Source organism: Paramormyrops kingsleyae, chromosome 4, assembly GCF_048594095.1.
Source record: "Paramormyrops kingsleyae isolate MSU_618 chromosome 4, PKINGS_0.4, whole genome shotgun sequence".
Lineage (NCBI taxonomy): Eukaryota > Metazoa > Chordata > Actinopteri > Osteoglossiformes > Mormyridae > Paramormyrops > Paramormyrops kingsleyae.
The window spans coordinates 2181943-2200101 of NC_132800.1; the positions used below are offsets into that span (position 1 = coordinate 2181943).

Sequence of the window (18159 nt, forward strand, 5' to 3'; positions counted from 1 at the left end):
ACAGAATTATTGCACCATGTATCAGAGTCATAAAACAGTAAGGTCATGAAACAGCAATTATACAACTGTATATAATTAGTTACCAGTTATAACATAAATGGTAACATAAGTTTCATTATTAATTGCTTATTGCATTGATACATGATTTGCATAATATTGATTAATGTTTTAAAAGCATAGAGCATAGTATCAATTTTTCTTCCACACTGGGATCATCCCGCGAAGCGTCGGCTCCCGGCTCTCGGCTACGCGGGTACGGCGCCGTGGTCCAGGCTGTCATGCCGTGAGCACCGGCGCGGCGCAGCCCCACTTGCATGACAAAGACGCATGAAACGCATGTTTTAAATCGTATCTAAGCTAATAGTTGCCGTACAGATTCATGGGACAAATTCAGTCCTCCAGAACACCAACCGAACGCCATGTAAACACAATAGCGTCGTTTTCCTCGCGTTCGTCGGGTTTTTGACGCCAAGAAAACATTGCATGCAGCGTTTATTTGACGCCACCTGAACGCATAGCCGGCCGAACGCCGGTGCTGAACGCCCGTGTGGACGCTTTGATTTGCTCCAATGAGCAGAAAAACAGTCGACACTCACCTGGCACCAGGAACACCAGAAAAACGCCTGGTACAGACGTCTGTGTGAACGAGGCCTTAGTAATGCTTAAATAGGCCTGACCTTAATTATCTTATTCTTTCATTAATAATTAATTAATAGTTAATGATTACTACTTTTATTCTTGTTATATTTTAAATGTAATAAAGCTATGCTGCTATGTTCTTATTAGTATATATTTTTTATGTCTGATTCCAATTGTTGTATTTATTGTTTGAGATTTGCAAAACTGTAAGGATTTAATATCTTAAAACAATGAAAATGCTGAGACTCCACGTTTATATTCTTTATTATTTTTGACATGAGTACTGATAGCACAGGAATACTTATGACGTAACGATCTCTCGGGAATCTCTTTCCACACGTTTGAGACATCGCTTAAGCGAGACAGTGAACCTGTTCCGGAGCAGACTTGTTCACTCGACTAAGTTACCATGGTACTTCAGCGGGGATTCATTTAAGACACATTGATGGAAAGGAATTCCCACTTATTTTGACAAGTCATTTAAGTCAGACTTTCCCTTAATCCTGCTTCGTGGATCACCCCACAGATCAATATCCCAGATGTTTAATTAACTTGATGCTATTTTCTGATTAAAAATTCTTCCTTTAAATTTTTTGAGGAGTGTGTGTGTGTGTGTATATATATATATATTATATTGAAAAAGCATATACTATTTCTATTACAGCGGTCATGTTAAAATGTATTGGAAAGAAAGAGGGATTGTAAAGCAAGGAATACAACCCTACCTGAACAGGGTGAATCAAGTCAACAGACAGGAGCACATGTATAAAACTCTGTCCTTGAATAGCAGTGAGAAGCCGGAAATGCTGTACTGTAAGTGACGTCAGACGCCGGAGACTTGGCGGAAAACCTGAATGAACAGCGAGGACAGCGAGGGGAAGTTGGAATCACTCGAATAATACATTGACTGGTACTTCGACGCTTTAGTCATGAAGAAGAACCTAAATACATCTTCCCCGGGCAAAAGCGAGACGCCGTCATCCAAAAGAAGTCGCCCGGCAGACTCCCCCGGAACAACTTCGCCGACTAGTAAAGACTTTGCCGACATCCTGGAGTCAATCGACAAGCGATTGTCCAGCTTCGATGCGAGGTTGTCTCTGGTCGAGATTTTACATCAGGAGTTCAAATCACTGAGGGAGTCTTTGGAATTCAGCCAGCAAGAGGTGGAAACACTCGCTGCAGAAAACGCTTCACTACGGGACTCGGTCAAATCTCTAACTGAGAATGTGACCAATCTAAAGGAAGAAAATAAAAAAATAAAAGAGACTGTCATCGATCTCCAAGCCCGTAGCATGAGAGATAACCTGGTGTTTTCAGGCATCCCGGAATCTGCTGAAGAGGACGCAGAAATTACGGTTAAAACATTTATCAAGACCCACCTGAAGCTTCCAGAGGACACTGTGGAAAACATCTGCTTTGACAGAGTCCATCGGCTGGGAGCTAAGAGGCCTGGTGCCCTGAGACCGCGTCCTATTGTGGCCAAATTCGGGAATTTCAAGCAGAAGCAGCAGGTGAAGCTGAAAGGAACGGACTTTGGCGTAAACGACCAGTTCCCCAAAGAGATTCTGGAGCGACGCAAAGTTCTGTTCCCAATCCGACGCAGCTCCATTCAGAAGGGCTCCCGAGCTGTCATCGCCGTGGACCGGCTCTACGTGGATGGACAGCTCTACCGCGACCCTAACATCACTCCCTGGTTATATTAACGCCACTCCAGATAAGAACCCGTTATATTTTCTTCTTTTCCCTAATCCACTTCCGTTCACATCAATCTAGTTTATACATGTTAATTCGCTAATTTAATGTTATGTCATAACAAATACACTACCGTCAGTCTCCGCAGCGCTACAGTGCTAACGATGTTTTCGTTTTTATGTTTCTTACTTATACCCTTACTCGCGTGCCCCTTTGTATGTCTTTTTCACTTCTCCCTGCTTTCCCTGCACCGATCACCTGCTTTAAATTTCTACTCAGTCACTTACAACACCCTCGATTTTTACACATCTACACGACATGACCATGTACATATGTACTCAGCTTCATCACAACCACTACGACCTTATAGTGCACACAGACATATAGGATACACACGCACACAAACGCTTACACGCTCGCTCATATCTAACTCATTTGCACGTGCAATATTAGCTACACACACATGTCTATGGGCACACTAAGGTTTGTCTCATGGAATGTGCATGGAGCTGGCTCCAGAGAGAAGAGGTTAAAAATATTTAGCCAGCTTAAAAAACTACAGGCAGACGTTGTTTTATTACAAGAGACTCATAGACCTGCCACAGCTACAGATGAACTTAAAACACCTGAGTTTCCTAATGTGTTCTCAGCCTGTTATAACTCTAGGCAAAGGGGAGTAGCAATTTTAATACATAAAAATGTTAATTTCACATTACTCAACACAATTATAGATCCAGAAGGTAGATTTATAATCATTAAATTATCTATACTTAACAAAAAGTTATGTATTGTTAGTATATATGGTCCAAATGTTGATAACCCTTCATTCTTCCACGTTTTCTTTACCGCACTCTCTGAACACCTAGATAGCGCACTCGTTCTTGGGGGCGATCTCAACTTCGCACTAAACAAAGAAATGGACAGGCTCAGTACAGCTGCTCAGCGCAATTGGGAATCCATAAATATAGTTAAGCAGTACATGAGCGACCATGGACTATGCGATGCATGGCGTTCTCTTCACCCCAACCGTAGGGAATATACTTTCTTCTCACACGTCCATCACTCTTACTCTCGTTTGGATTATTTCCTAGTCAGTAGCTCACTGCTGAGTGACATTTCAGACACTGAGATACACCCTATAGCTGTCAGCGATCATGCTCCTGTATCTTTAACCCTAATAAATAAGAAAGCCATTCCACCAATTAGAAACTGGAGATTTAATACATCATTGCTTAAAGATGGAGATTTTATTAACTATTTCAAAAAAGAGTGGGCTTTATATTTAGACTATAATGACCTGCCAGGAACATTAGCATCTGTTCTCTGGGAAGCAGGCAAAGCTGTGATGAGAGGTAAAATAATCTCATTCTCATCACATAAAAAGAAAAGAGAAAACAAGTATATTCAGGAATTAGAAGAAACCATCAAATCCTTAGAAGAATGTTACGTGCCGTAAGTTTCCAGGGGAAGCCTACAGGTTCTTCGGAAGTCTGCCCCCTCGCCCACTCCTCCGCCGCTCCTTCGACTCCGCTCCGGACCTCCCTCCCTCGTCGTCATTCGCCGGCTGCATCTTGGCTCCGCCTTGCTGACCAGACCCCGCCCACGGCTCCTCTAATGCGTCGCGCGTCACTTCCTGGTTCCGGGAGCTGAAAAGCCGACAGGATTTCTCGCTTTGCCCTTCTCTGTACTTCTGCCCTGGTTTTGTTTACTTTTTGGTTTACGACTTCGCGCGCCCCTCGGACTTTACGCGTATCTGGTGCGTAGGGAGTGGTTGCCGTTTTGTTTTGTTATACTTTGTGTCCACTAATTTGGTTAGGGAGTTAGGTATAGGTTTTGTTGTTTCTGTGTTCTTTGGTAGTTCAGTTAGATTTGGGTTTCGTTCGGTAGTTGGGGTTTTGTTTATTATTTTGGCCTTTATCACTCCTGAAGCTCTTGCACCAGGTTTGCTGTTCTGTGTCTGTCGTGTGTATCAAAAATATAAAAAACATAAAAAAATACCCCTTTGTCCACGTGTGTTCCCTTGTGCACCACACCCTGTGTTTCCCTTATTTCCCATTCCCCTTTCCCTTCCTTTGTTACGCCCCAACCCTCGACTGGGGTTCGTAACAAGAAGCTTATGTATCATCCTAGGAACAGGAAATGCTGAACAAAATACGTAAAGCAAAATTAGAATTAAATGAAATTATTCATAAAAAAACACAATTCTTAGCACAAAGACTTTGCTGGCAAAATTATGAATATGGTAACAAATCTGGTAGATTTCTAGCTAACCAGTTAAAAATAAATAAAGAAAAAACAACTATATGTGCTGTTAAAGACTTAACTGGGGATACAGTATATGACCCTGAAATAATAAACAACACTTTCAGGGACTTTTACAAATCTTTATATTCACCACAGATAAACCCATCTAAAGACGAAATTGATCAGTTTCTTGATAGTATAACCCTTCCGAAATTATCAGATAATCAAACGATGGCACTGTATTCTACACTGACACCAGGTGAACTCCAGGAAGCTTTGAACAGTATGCCCAATAATAAGGCTCCAGGCCCAGATGGATTTCCAGTAGAATTCTATAAAGAATTCTGGACAATTCTGTCACCAGCATTCTACAGAATGTTGCAGGAAACCAAGGAAAATAGTAGGCTACCACCAAATATGAATTCTGCCAACATTAGTCTCTTGCTAAAACCAGGCAAAGACCCTATATTGCCTACCAGCTATCGTCCAATATCCCTTATTAATGTTGACCTTAAAATAATCTGCAAAGCTCTCTCAAAAAGAATAGAGAAGATAACCCCTCACATAATTCATCCTGACCAAACTGGTTTCATAAAAGGGAGGCACTCATCAACAAACACACGTAGATTACTCAATCTGATAGACTATTCATGCAATAAAACCCTTCAAATCACAATATTGTCTCTAGATGCAGAAAAAGCATTCGATAGAGTTAGTTGGAGTTTTTTATTTGCAACAGTACACAAATTTGGTTTTGGAACCTCTTTCATAAACTGGTTAAAAATATTATATAGTTCCCCAACAGCATGTGTTAGGACAAATGACCAAACATCCTCTAGCTTCTGTCTCAAGAGGGGCACCAGGCAGGGATGCCCTCTCTCCCCCTCACTGTTTGCAATTTTTATTGAACCACTAGCAGCAGCAATTAGACAGGCTATAGTGATTAAAGGCATCAAATGCAAGAATGTGGAACATAAGGTCAGTCTTTATGCGGATGATGTGTTACTCTTTCTCCAGCATTCACAAACCACTCTCTCTGAGGTAATTACATTAATAAACTCTTTCTCAAGAGTCTCAGATTATTCGATAAACTGGTTAAAATCCACAGTTCTTCCAATTAACTGCTCCTTTCAGAATTCTTCCTCCACTCCACTGCAATCTGGAGATATCAAATATTTAGGTATTAATGTTTCACCTAGGCTGGCAGATTTAACTAAACTAAACCACATCCCACTTTTAAAGAAGGTAGAGGATGATCTGGCTAGATGGAAGTCCCTACCCATATCACTGATGGGAAGGGTCACCTCAATAAAAATGATGGTGTTGCCAAGAATTAATTACTTATTTGCAATGATCCCGAGCAAACCATCACCTGACTGGTTTAGATCTCTGGACTCCGCCATCTCTAAATTCCTTTGGAAAGATAAACCACCGTGTATTAGCTTAAAAATGCTGCAAAGGACCAAGGACAAAGGAGGACTAGATCTGCCTAACTTTCACCACTACTTCTTAGCCAACAGGCTTCAAAACATCTCAGGGTGGCTAAGACATACCCTCTTAGATGAACTTTGGCTAGACGTAGAACAGGCTCTATGCAATAACATAGAGATTTCGGATCTACCATTCATTAGCTCAAACATTAAACGACACGAATGCTTCAAAAGCATCAGTATCAGCTCTTCTCTGACAGCATGGTGGGAGTTTCTAAAAATGACTGAGTCTTCATTAATCCCATGCAAACGTACTCCCATCTGGAACAACCCTGACATACTACTAAACAATAATATGATAAACTTCCCGGATTGGAGTGGTAAAGGTATTAAATACTTGGAACATATATTCGAAGATATAGACTTTATCCCCTTTGACATATTAGTTAGAAAATATGGGATTAACAAGAATAGATTTTTAGAATATCAACAAGTTAAATCTATAGTAAAAATGAAATTCAAGTCTAATCAAATAAAATTACAAATACCACCAAGTGTGGCAGAATTCCTTAATCTCAAAACCCCCAAATTACTGTCTAAAATATACAGGACACTTTCCAAAATGGATGGATCAATATCCCTTCCTATTGCAAAATGGGAGGCAGATCTATCAATCAGCTGGGACCACAATTTCTGGTCTAAGACATGTTTAAAAACCTTTGAACTGATCAGAAGTTCCAGTTTACAATTAATACAATACAAAATCCTGCATAGAGTGCACTATACAGGGCATCGGATGTTCAGGATGGGTTTTACGTCTTCTAACACCTGCTCACACTGTCAAGGGGATACACCTGACAATTACATCCATGCTCTTTGGTTCTGTCCACCTGTTCAGATGTTTTGGCGCAGGATTTGTGAGGACTTATCAAAGTGTCTGAAATGTACCATTCCAGCCTCTCCTTCAGTCTGCTGGTTGGGCGACCTAGATGGTGTCACTACAGAGATTAACACAACCCACATGGCTTTCACCGCTTTATGCATTGCTAAGAAGACTGTCCTCATGAACTGGAACAATAAAAATAATCTTAATATCAACCAATATAGAGACAGTTTGCTGGACCATATTAGTCTTGATACAGCTTCTGCCGCCACATTAGATCAGTCTCTCTGGGCTCCTTTGATCAGCTCCATCACCTAGTGGGGGTGGGGGGTCGCAGGTTTGTCCCACTTTGGTCTTTTTTGTCGGTGTGGGGGGGGGGGGGGGGCATATGGGCTTGGGGCGTCTGGGGGTGGGTTTCTGGGGGGGTTTGGCGTTAGGGCTGTGCTCCTGGCCTAGATGGGGCTTTGGTGGCTCTTGGGAGGCGTCTTTCTGGCGGCTGCATGCAGCGCTGCTGGGGTAGCCTGTGCCGGTGGACGTAGGGTACCGGCCTGGCGGCTGTGCTGCTCCTGGGTGGGTCCGGGGCGGGATTGGGGTTCTGGGGGCACTCTGCCTCCGGGCTGGGGTTGCAGCTGGGCTGGGGGGGCTTTGGTCCTGGTGGGTGTGTCGCCGGGATGTGGGTTGGCGCATGCACTGGGGCCCGGCCCCGGCACGGGGGCCTTCGGCACGTCGGTGGGGCTGGGGGCCTCTTTAGCTGGCGGGGAGGTTGTTTCCATCTGTCCGCAGGTGGTCCCTGCCTTAGGGGTATCCACTCGGCAGGGGGGGGGGATTTAATAGAGGAGGAGAATGGACTCAACCTGGGTGTCTATTGTCTTATGTAGTCTGGGAGTTGACTGAATGGTGGGGTGGGTGTAGTTTTTCCTCTATGGTGGGGTCCGGTTGGCCGCCCCGGGCTCTGTGGTGCCCGGTGGTGCCGCTGCTCTGGGCCCCGGTCTGGATGGGCCTGGACCCCCCATCCTGGGTGGATTCCGGGGAATGGGGGTGCTTATGGGGGTCAGCGGGGGAGCTCCAGAGTCCTTTCCTCCCCATCCCTAAGTGCTTCCCTCCTCCCGCTCCGTCACTCCAACACACATGTAGGGCTTTGAGGTGCAGGTGCGTCGCTGAGATGCAGGGGAGGTATTCCTCCTCTGTCCCCCCGTGGCCACCTGTGTCTCAATCATACACCACAACTTAGACACTCTCATTACTTACTCTCTCATGACACATACATTTAGGGCCTTGGGGGTGGGCACACAAAATGGCGTCCGGAGGGCGGTCTGTTCACTCAGCCTTACCTCTGGTGCCAGTGCCCACTTCTCAATTTTAAGTTGCACATAGACATTGAGGGTTCTGGGGAGGGGCCGAGCTGACACCAGCTGTTGACTGACAGAGGGTGGTTAGCGCATGCCCTTCCCCGGTTTTAAAGCGCTTTAGAACAACACACTCCAACACCACATATGAGCGAGCGGAGGGAGGCATGGGGTCTTTTCACACCCCCGTTCTCTGTTCGCCATCTGGAGCCGGGGGCTGAGAAGAGCTGGCCGTCCGGTCGGGGTCTGGGCTGGTGGGCTTCTCGGCTGCTGCGGGGTCCGGGGTGGTCTTCTTGTCCCCACGCCAGAGGAAAAAAAAAAAAAAGGGGTCCATCTCCGGGATCTGGTGGTGGATTGTCCCTCTGGGGGTGGTGGTGCCTGGATCTCGGAGGATAGAGTATATATGGGGAGTGTGAATATGTGTACGGCGTTCATTTCTGTGTGTCTCTATGTTGGGCGCATGGGTGAATATTTGTTTATGTGCGTATGAGGGTGGGAACGTATGCTTGTGTATGTGTACGTCTGTTTGTCTATACGCATGTGTCAGATTAGGTCTTACACTCCACCTGGAATAACATCTCAGGCTCTGTTGCCCCCCCCCACACTCCCTGCCGGTGGATGAGCCCCCCGGCTGCCGATGCGTTGGGGGTTCTCGATGTCCGGGGCTGGATGCTCTGGTGTGTGCTGGCTCACTCTCGGCGGTTGCCAGCCGGGGCCTGGCCCTTCCGGCTCTGTCGGGGCCCCGGCTGGGGGGTGGGGGGGCCCTTGGATCTCTGGGCCCGGGGCCCGGTCTGCCCTGGTGTGGCAGGCCGCCGGCGGGGCCTGCGTGCTCGCCGCCACGGCCCCCTGGGGCTCCTGCAATGTGGCTGCTGGATGGCCCCCCTCCGGAGCACTCCTCTGCCCTTTTCTGGGTGGGGGCTGCAATTGTCCCTGCGGTGGTCCTCCTGGGGTTCCCATGCCCTGTGGGGCCTCTGGATGTCTAGGGCCCAGGTCTCCTCCGTGTCGACTTCATGTCCTGGGTGGGCGGGGCTGTGGCTCCCCACACACACTACTAGACATTTACATGGAAAAACCTTAGGAACACCCGCGCGCTGACACACACAGGTGTTCACACAGGTGCTCACGGACGCGTGCTCACGGACACACACTGTCGGCTGTTGCTTCTGGGCATGTGTTGTAATGCTGTTTGTGCGTGCTGTTCAACAACATTTAACGTTTGGTGGTCGTTGTGATTAGTACAGATGTTGTATGTTGTCTTTCTCTTTTCAGCAGACATGGAAGCAGATTATCTGTTTTGTTTTTTTCTTTTCTCTCCTCTCTCTCCCTCTCTCTCTTTCCCCCTTCTTCTCCTTTGTTTCCCCCCTTCTCTCTCCCTCGCCTTCTCTTGAGGAAGTAAATAAAATAAATAAATAAATAAATAAAACAAAAAAATAAATACATACAAATAAAGTAGTCCTCCGCAGAGGGGGGGTGGTGGAGGGAGTAAAAAAAAAAAAAAAAAAAAATAGCATGGACAGCACTGACCCATTCGTCTGTCTTCCAGATTCCAGTTCAGGTCTGACAAGATGTGTGTTTGATGCTCTCAGTATCGCTGATCTTGGGTCAAAAAGTAAGGCGAGTTACTCACACAAAACCATCTACAATGGTACTTACTCACACTTGTTTTTCTCCTTTTTGTTTATTCATCAACTAATGACAACATACTGATGTGAGTACTACAAAATGTAAAACTGTTATGGTATCTTATACAATTTTACATGCATACTTACTCTGTACTACTTTCAAGTTTTGAGTTATATATACTGTGAATGTGTTGTGGAATTTCCTGGACATTCCAGGTTTTTTGAAATTGCATCATCATTTATTATGTGACCAGCATTTGAAAGACATTGTATTCCATTGCTATGTCATGACCTGCTTGTACGATCCTTCCGTGTGTCATGCTCCCTCATTACCTCGTGTCAATTCCTGATTGTATTCAGCTGTTTCGTGTTATTTCCAAGTAGTCCTGTGTATTTAGTCCGCGTTCAAGTCTGTTTCCCCAGTCTGGTCATTGATGTTGTTTTATCGTGTGATTCCTTGTCTGTCAGTTTACCTGAATAAAACCCTGTTTTTTGGATTTCTGTGTGCCCGATCCTGCTTCCCCACTCACTGCTCGCTTGTCCCTGCACACGGTCATAACAAAATGACCTTACTCAACAAGAAGACACCTCGGATCGGTGAGTCTGAATACCTCGACCTCACCGACTAGGTTTTATACTGGCTACGTCAGCCCGAAGTCCGGGAAGATCCAGCAGCTTGGGCTTTAGCCAACTGGAGCAGGGACATACTGGAGGAGATGTCCCTGCCCGGAGACGCGCACTTAGCGGAGGAAGTGCGTGACAACCTCCGGCAACTTAGAGAGAAGGCAGCGGAAGCGATGATGCGGCAGGTGGACTCTGACAGCGGGCTACCTTACAGTCCATGCCCGAAACACTGCAGGTTTCACCGAAGACAGGGAGAAAGACTGCGAAATATTCGGAAGCTGGAGGACCCACCAGGAATCTTCCTGGGGGCTGCCCTGGTCTCTGCTGCTTCCCCTACCGTGTGTCGGGAGACGCCCCTCCCCTTTTCTGGACCCGGCGTTGTTCATCCCTGACGTCACCATTCGGTGCCCGAAGCCCGCATCACCGCCACAATGCAGCCTAGGAGTGCAGCCAGTGCTTGAAGGGAAAAAAAGCCAGGGCAGTGAAAAATAGCTCTCCTAAGTTGGCCTAGGGGAGCTGTTTTTTTTCACTGATGGCCTAAATCATTGGCTATCGCTTGAATTCATGATATTTTCAGCTGGGAAAACGGAGGTTGAAAAATGGGATCGGGCCGGGGCCCCGCGGGCAATGAATTGAATATGATTATGACATGCAACTGTCCAAATACAGCCGATTTACATATCTAATATAAGGTGTGTGAACGGAGAAATAAGCTTGAATTACCTCCATGACCATTTCCTTTCCATTCTCCCTCTCAATCTGCGGCGCCATGCCTCGGGCTTCCACACACCACTTCAAAAATGTTGGGTACATTATCCTGTTTCCCCGGCACTCGTTCTTTGCCATTGTTATCTGAGCTGCCTAGTGATACATGAAACCCGGTTTCTCATTGGTCAATTGTGTATTCATAATGGCGATAGACCAATCGTTGTAGCTGTTACAATTTTACTGAATATTAATGAACTGGGTTGCGTGAGGATGGGAATTCCCCATCGTCTTTGCGGAAACACCGAGATGCACGATTTTTAAATGTTTTATTTTTTGCCGTGCGTGATTTTTCGCTCTCCTAATTGGCAATTTAGGCGTTTGATGGCGCGCGAGAGCAATCGAGTGCCTCTCCCTTCAAGCACTGTGCAGCGCCTGCCCACTCCTTCACTGCCAGCGCCAGCAGCTCACCCCTTTGCAGGGATGCGCCTTGCTCTTAAAGGGGCCAGGTCGTTAGGGACGCCATCCCGCGGGTCCCCAGGATCCCCCCTTTTTTTTCTCTCCACCACCCCCCCTCTGCGGAGGACTGCGTTATTTCTATTTATTTTTTTATTTACTTCCTCAAGAGGAGAGGGAGAAAGGGGGGGGGGGGGGAGAAAGGAGAAGACGGGGGATAGAGAGAGAGGGAGAGAGAGGAGAAAAAAAAGAAAGAAAAAAAAAGATAGTCTGCTTCCATGTCTGCTGAAGAGAGAAAAACAACAACTAACATCTGTACGAATCATAACGAACATCAAGCGTTAAATGTTGTTGAACAGCACACACAACCAAGATTACAACACATGCCCAATAGCAACAGCCGATCAAGACAGTGTGTGTCCGTGAGCACCTGTGTGCACACCTGTGTGTGTCAGCGCGCATAAGGTTTCTCCATGTAAATGTCTAGTAGTGTTTGTGGGGAGCCACAGCCCCGCCCCCCCAGGACATGAAGCCGACATGGAGGAGACCCGGGCCCCAGACATCCAGAGGCCCCCCAGGGCACGGGAACCCCAGGAGGACCACCGCAGGGACAATTGCAGCCCCCACCCAGAAAAGGGCAGAGGAGCGCTCCGGAGGGGGGTCATCCGGCAGCCACATCGCAGGCTCCACACCAGGGCAGACCGGACCCCGGGTCCAGAGATCCAAGGGCCCCCCCACCACCCAGCAGGAGCCTGACAGAGCCGGGAGGGCCAGGCCCCGCCAGGCAACTGCCGGGAGTGAGCCAGCAAACACCAGAGCATCCAACCCCAGACATCAAGAACCACCAATGCATCAGCAGCCAGAGGCCCCCTTCCACGGGCAGGGAGTGTGGCGGGGGGAATAGATGTTATTCCAGGTGGAGTCTAAGACCCAACCTGACACATATAGACAAACAGGCACACACATACACAAGCATATGCTCCCACCCTCGTGCACACATAAACAAATATTCACCCATTCGCCCAACATGGAGACACACAGAAATGAACGACGTACACACATTCACACTCCCCATATATACTCTATCCTCCGAGATCCAGGCACCACCACCCCCAGAGGGGCAATCCACCACCAGATCCCGGAGATGGACCCCTTTTTTTTTTTTTTCCTCTGGCGTGGGGACAAGAAGACCACCCCGGACCCCGCAGCAGCCGAGAAGCCCACCAGCCAAGACCCCGACTGGACGGCCAGCTCTTCTTCTCAGCCCCCGGCTCCAGATGGCGAACAGAGAACGGGGGTGTGAAAAGACCCCATGCTTCCCTTCACCCGCTCAGATGTGGTGTTGGCGCGTGTTGTTCTAAAGTGCTTTAAAACAGGGGAAGTGCATGGCGCTAACCACCCTCTGCCAATCAACAGCTGGTGTCAGCTCGGCCCCTCCCCAGAACCCTCAATGTCTATGTGTGACTTAAAATTGAGAAGTGGGCACTGGCACCAGAGGTAAGGCTGAGTAAACAGACCGTCCTCCGGATGCCATTTTGTGTGCCCACCTCTAAGGCCCTAAATGTATGTGTCATGAGAGAGTAAGTAATGAGAGTATCTAAGTTGTGATGTATGATTGAGACACAGGTGGTCACGAAGGGACAGAGGAGGAATACCCCCCCTGCATCCCAGTGACGCACCTGCACCTCAAAGCCCTACATGTGTGTTGGTGTGATGGAGCGGGAGGAGGGAAGCATTTAGAGATGGGGAGGAAAGGATCGGGGGGGGGGCAAAGTACCCCCCCTCTGGAGCCAGCTCCCCCATAAGCACCCCCGTTCCCCAAAATCAACCCAGAGCGGGAGACCCAGGCCCATCCAGACCGGGGCCCAGAGCAGCGGCACCCCCGGGCACCACAGAGCCCGGGGTTTAGGGTCCCCAGGATCCCTAAATTGGCGACGACCACTGCCAAGGCGCAAACCCCTGCACTGCCCTCCATGATTCCCAAACAACTAGAGATTCCTGCGCAGGTGGACGATGCTCCACCCCCCCACGGTTCCTGCACTGGCGGTTGGTGCTCCGCCCCTCACTGGTCCTGATCCGCCTGACCTGCCTGTTCCAGAGGCTCCAGTCCTGGCGGCTGCATCCCTGCCCTCAGAGGCTCCTGCTCCACCTGTCCCTGCTCCGCCCATTCCTGAGGTGCCTGCTCTGCTTGTCCCTGTTCGCCCGTTCCTGAGGCACCTGCTGCTCCGCCCGAGGTCCCGCCTCCGCTTGCTGCTCCGCCCGAGGTCCCGCCCGCGCCTGATGCTCTGGCCCTGGCTCCACTCGAGGTTCCTCTGCCTCCACCTCCTGCTCCAGCCGTCTTAGCTCCCATGACACCAGTCCCAGTCCCCGAGGAGATCCCAGACTGTCTGACCATCACTCCTTCCCATCACTCCTTCGAGGAGGAGCTCGAGTGGGACCTCTCGGGGACCTCCCGAATGGCCCCACTGGACCCCTCTATGGGACTGACCCCTCCACCATCGCCCCAATGCGGTGGATCCCGGCCAGGTCCCCACCTGTCGGTGTCCTGAAAGGTAAGGGAACACCTATGCAGGGGTCCGGTCCCGCTCACCCTCGCTCGCCTTGGCTGGGGCTCGGGGGGCACCTGCGGGTCCATTGGCTCCTGCTTGGTGGTTGCCTGCGGGTCCCCCTCCGAGGCCTCGTCGCCTCCTCGGTCGGCTGCATTGATGTTGTTTTATCGTGTGATTTCTTGTCTGTCAGTTTAGCTGAATAAAACCCCGTTTTTGGATTTCTGTGTGGATTTCATGTAAAAGGAGTACAACTGTATCTCTATCCTAAGTGCAAATTCAGTACATTCAACATTTGACGACACCTACTGTAGGTGGGTGGTGTAGCAGATACTGATCTAGCAGCAGAGAGGCTACAACGGGATCTGGATTTAATTAGCAACTGGGCTGATACCCGGCAGATGAAATTTAACAGATAAATGTAAGGTAATCCATGCAGGGAGCAGAAATATAAAGTACAGATATTTTATGGGTTCCACTGAAATAAAGGTAGCTGATTACGAGAAAGATCTCGGTGTGCATGTTGATGCTTCCATGTCCCACTATCGCCAGTGTGGGGAAGCAATAAAAATGGCCAATAGAATGTTGGGTTATATCTCTAGATGTGGGGAGTTTAAGTCAAGGGAGGTAATGTTACATTTATATAATTCCTTGGTAAGACCCCACCTAGAATATTGTGTGCAGGTTTGGTCACCATACCTTAAGAAGGACATTGCTGCCTTAGAAAAGGTGCAACTGAGGGCTAGGAGAATGATTCCTGGTCTTAGAGGAATGTCTTATGAGGAGAGGTTAGCTGAGCTGAATCTGTTTAGCCTTGAGCAAAGGAGACTAAGGGGGGACATGATCCAGGTCTATAAGATTCTAACGGGTCTGGATGCTGTTCAGCCAAATGTTGTTTAGTCTAAATACTAGAACTCGTGGCCATAAGTGGAAATTAGCGGGAGAACATTTTAAAACGATTTTGAAGAAGCACTTCTTTACACAGCGTGTAGTTAGAGTATGGAATCGTCTTCCTGCTAGTGTAGCGGAAGTTAAAACCCTGGGTTCCTTTAAATCAGAGCTAGATAAGAACTCTGAGCTATTAGTTAGGTTCTCCCCAAACAAGCTTAATGGGCCGAATGGCCTCCTCTCGTTTGTAAATTTCATATGTTCTTATCCACTCTGTGACAATTTCTTAAATATTTAAATGTGAAACATGATAGAATCATACCCTTTTTTGGTATTGTGATACAAAACTGATATCAGTATCTTGAACAACATTACACGTGACTCAGGGAAAACTACTTTTATTTTGGTAATTGGAGACACGACTCTGCCCTTCTTTGGCAGTTGAATCTGTGCTTTGGTAGGTTAAGTTAATGGCGAGTAGGTCAGTAGGTGGGAGTTCCCGGGGGGACAAAGTCAAATTGGGTTGTTTATATTTCTGACTCCCTTCCCCATTCTACTTCACCACAATCTGAACATTTGAATCAGGCAGCAGTTATAGATTTTCGATATAACTTTCAAATATAATAGAAATATTTCAAAGTTCCCTTTTCAATAATAATATCCACCCATCTTCTGAAACTGATTGTCATACCCTGGAGACTACAGGCGCAAGGCAGGGAACAATCCAGGATGAGGTTCCAACCCATCGCATGGCACACTCACACACCATTCACTCATATGCGCACATCTACAGGCAATTTGGGACCTTCAATATGGACTGCGGGGATAACTGGAGTACCTGGAGGAATCCCCAGACGACCCTGGCCCTAGAAGTGTGAGGCAACATTGCTAACCACTGCACCATCCCCTAATAATAATTCAGCGTTCATGTTGAATGAAACTAGGAATTACGCTAATCACTACCTTACGGTGTTGGGCCTCCTGAAGAGAACTGAATTCAGATCGGTTGTGTAAGCTATGAAGAGGAAAGTGCTGCCTTTAATACGACTAACCGTTCACTTCTGCACACCATTGGTATGGTCATTATCTAAATATGGAGTTTCACTTTATTTGAGGTTTGGACTGGTATTCATCTGTGAGGATCATATACAGACAGGAACATTTTTTTACATCAACAGTCTCTTCACATGTCTGTGCCTTCTGTCAGCCTCCTGAGATGTCTGTGCCCTGTGTTAGTCTCCTGTCTTTAATCACCGGTGCAGTAGAATGACCTTGCATTATAATTCCAGATTTTCTCATATACTAATAGGAAGGTAGATTTATGATGACTTTAGCTCAGTATCACTACTGCTCAATCACATATTTACCAAAATAACAGAAAACCATTAACAACTAATGTGAATTCAAAATATCAGAAGAGACCGGGAATACTTTTGTAATAACTATAGGCCCTTTAAATATATAGGGCTGGGAATTGTTTTTAAAAAATGAATTATTTGTACAGTTTTCCATGACTCATCATGATTAATCACACCAAATATTAATATTTGTAAAAATAACATAGTTTATTGAACCCCATGGAGAAATCCTCTTTATGCCTCCCTCAACTTGCTCTCTGTAGGTGAGAGCAAGCTGGCTGTGAAGGGTAGCCACCTGTCGTGGTGCCCATGGAGCTGGGAGTTAAGGGCCTTGCTCAAAGACCTGCAGAAATGCCAAAGCTGACCTTGAACTGGTGACCTTCTGATCACAGGCACAAAAGCTTAGGCCAGGGGTGGCCAATCGTATCCGCAAAGGGCCGGTGTGTATGCAGGTTTTCGTTGCAACTCCCTAATTAGAGGACTGATTGGCCGAAGAGTCCTCACACCTGGGTTTGAACAGCTGACCTAAAGGTTATCCCAAAAACCTGCATACACACCAGCCCTTTGTGGATACGATTGGCCACCCCTGGCTTAGGCCACTGAGGCAAACACTGTCTTTAACAAAAATGCACAAATATTTATATGATAAATTTATGCAGAATTAACAAAGGACAGACATTGGCCATTGTCACAAACTCATTACCAAACTATATTCATTCATATTCTAAAAAAATAGAGAAAAACACACACTCAAATTATTCAACTTAATTGTCTAAACTATCAATATCACTTCTAGGATGAACGGTTTTACCATTTATTTCTGTAATACACAAGTATTTCATGACATCCAGTGCAACTGACTTGAAAAAAATAAAGGCCAACTAAGATGAAGACAAAACAGAAAATGACAAAGCAAAAATATACATCTTGTGAAACAAATTGTGAGATTCAAAACAGCTTATGTATTCATGATAATGATTTTTGGCTGCCTATTTGGAGAAAATTAAATAAATCAGACCAACAAGTGGCAAACTATTAATACACCTAAAAAGGCAAGGTACTGCTCTACACAACAGACCTAAATTTCACCGTAATATATTTTTATTCTGAAAGTTCACCAAAATGACCCATATTGTAATATTTAATGGTTTAACTTGAAAATAAGTACAAGCATAACTGCTTTCAAAAAGGCTTGAGAAATGGCAAAAAGAAAAGAAAGGACTGGTTCTGCAGATCCAGACATTTGTCAGCGCAAATTCCATGGCAGAGTGATCATATGACTGTGGAGCCCTTGAACAAGGCTTTAATCCCCAAAGTATCGGATGAATAGATGTCAGGTTTCCTAAACTTAATCCTTCAGTCACAATCATTTACAGAGCCCCCCCCCCAAAAAAAAGCCTGTAAAGAATACAGTGGAAACTGCTCATAGTGATCACTGTTATAGTAATCAACTGCTTATATTGGGACAAAATCACTCCTGTACAAGCACTGTTTAAAGTAGTCCACTTACAGTGATCGTTTTGTGGTTTGTTTTATACATTACAACTTATGGGGGAAAAAATTTAAACGGTAACGGTAATTCTTTTTTACTTTAATATGTTAGTCTTGCGGTGATTCATCTGCTTCTAGGTAGCTACATAAGGCTAATGCTGCATGCACAGAAAACATAACGAGGAAATAGAAAATCATTTTCTCTCAATGATGAATATAGACTCAAAGCTTATGA

The 18159-nt window shown here is 46.5% G+C and overlaps 1 protein-coding gene across 1 annotated transcript in view; it reads left to right on the plus strand.

Moving 5' to 3' along the window:
* LOC111844380 (uncharacterized) overlaps positions 1 to 18159 on the plus strand; it is a 560559-nt gene that overhangs the window by 209923 nt on the left and 332477 nt on the right. The gene's annotated exons all lie outside the window — the stretch shown is intronic.